The sequence below is a fragment of the Amblyomma americanum genome, chromosome 4 (assembly GCF_052857255.1).
Source record: "Amblyomma americanum isolate KBUSLIRL-KWMA chromosome 4, ASM5285725v1, whole genome shotgun sequence".
NCBI classification, from domain to species: Eukaryota; Metazoa; Arthropoda; class Arachnida; order Ixodida; family Ixodidae; genus Amblyomma; species Amblyomma americanum.
Genome location: NC_135500.1, coordinates 131,809,859 through 131,812,104, shown reverse-complemented (window position 1 = coordinate 131,812,104; position 2,246 = coordinate 131,809,859). Strand labels below are relative to the sequence as shown.

The window sequence follows — 2,246 nt, the reverse complement described above, 5'->3', positions numbered from 1 at the left end:
TAATCACTGGGTTAATAATACTTAGATTAATCCATCGCTTAAAGAAAATTACTTATAAAGCATCAGAAAAAACAACCATGCCGCCCGTGGGATCTGAACCCACGACCTCCGACTATCGCGTCCGGTGCTCTTACCAACTGAGCTACGGCGACGGCAGTCCAATCTGCTGCTCTCGTGAGTATTTATATTCATTTTGTGTAAGCGAACCTTGGTAAGCGAACGAAGGTCTCGGTTCTGGCAGTCTTGATGCCATAGGTAGCATAAGAGGACTCTCGCACAGTTTTCGCCACACCATTAGATGACGAGCCACGTCACACAGGGTGGCGCTGGTGAATACTCTCAAGGTTCGCTTACATAAAATAAATATAAATACCCACGAAAGCAGCAGATTGGAAAGCCGTCGCTGTAGCTCAGTTGGTAACAGCACCAGACGCGATATTCGGAGGTCGTGGGTTCAGATCCCACCGGCAGCAAGGTTGTTTTTTCTGCTGCTTTATAAGTAATCTTCTTTAAGCGATAGATTAATTTAAGTATTATTATCCCACTGATCAGCGCTACACATAAAAAATAAAGAAAACATTCCCCTATGAACCTTGGGTCCGGTGACTGTTGACTCCCTTCTTATTAATATATATATATATATATATATATATATATATATATATATATATATATATATATATATATATATATATATATATATATATACAGATCAGTTAAAGGAAATGAGGGGCCCGTTTGACAAACTTATGAAGGGAGCCAACAGTCACCGAAACCAAGGTGCATAGGGGAATGTTTTTCTCTTTTTTTATGTGTTTAGCTTATCAGTGGGATATTATAGTACTTAGATTAATAATTCTCTTGAAGAAAATTACTTATGAAGCAGCAGAAAAACAACCATGCCTTCGGTGGGATCCAAACCCACGACCTCCGAATATCGCGTTCGGTGCTCTTACCAACTGAGCTACGGCGACGGCTCTCCAATCTGCTGCTCCCGTGGGTATTTATGTTCATTGGGTGTAAGCGAACCTTGAGAGTGTTCACCAGCGCCACCCTCAACCATAGCGGTGTACGTAGCACGTCCTGTAATACCGCGAGCGTGAGGTGGAACGTCATCTAACGGCGAGGGCGGAAACTGTGCGAAAGCCCTCTTAAGCTACCTATGCCATCAAGACTGCCAGAACCGAGACCCTCGTTAAGCTATTTGCAGATAAGTTAAAGGAAATGAGGGGCCCGTTTGACAAACTTATGAAGGGAGCCAACAGTCACTGAAACCAAGATGCATAGGGGAATGTTTTTCTCTTTTTTTATGTGTTTAGTTTATTAGTGGGATATTATAGTACTTAGATTAATAATTCGCCTAAAGAAAATTACTTTTAAAGCAGCAGAAAAAACAACCATGCCGCCGGTGGGATCCGAACCCACTGGTGAACACTCTCAAGGCTCGCTTACACCCAATGAACATAAATACCCACGTGAGCAGCAGATTGGACAGCCGTCGCCGTAGCTCAGTTGGTAAGAGCACCGGGCGCAATATTCGGAGGTCGTGGGTTCGGATCCCACCGACGGCATGGTTGTTTTTCTGCTGCTTTATAAGTAATTTTCTTCAAGCGAATTATTAATCTAAGTACTATAATATCCCACTATATATATATATATATATATATATATATATATATATATATATATATATATATATATATATATATATATATAGAGTGGGATATTATAGTACTTAGAGTACTTAGATATATATATATATATATATATATATATATATATATATATAAATATATATATATATATGAAGGGAGGCAACAGTCACAGAAACCAAGGTGCATAGGGGAACGTTAATTTTTTTTTAATGTGTTATGCTTATCAGTAGGATAATAATTCTTAGATTAATAAATTGCGTAAAGAAAATTACTTATAAAGCAGCAGAAAACCAACCATGCCGCCGGTGGGATCCGAACCCACGACCTCTGAATATCGCGTCTAGCACCGGACGCGATATTCGGAGGTCGTGGGTTCGGATCCCACCGGCGGCATGGTTGTTTTTCTGCTGCTTTATAAGTAATTTTCTTTAAGCAATTTATGAATCTAAGAATTATTATCCTACTGATAAGCAGAACACATTAAAAAAATAAAAAAAAAATTAACGTTCCCCAATGCACCTTGGTTTCGGTGACTGTTGCCTCAATTCATAAATATGTCAAACGGGCCCCTCATTTCCTTTACCTTGTCTG

General features: G+C 39.6%; 1 non-coding gene across 1 annotated transcript; it reads left to right on the top strand.

Moving 5' to 3' along the window:
* Positions 1 to 1,494: 1,494 nt before the first annotated feature.
* On the top strand, positions 1,495 to 1,571 carry TRNAL-CAA (transfer RNA leucine (anticodon CAA)). Its single transcript has one exon. It is a non-coding gene; the product is annotated as a tRNA-Leu (tRNA).
* The last annotated feature ends 675 nt before the right edge of the window (positions 1,572 to 2,246 follow it).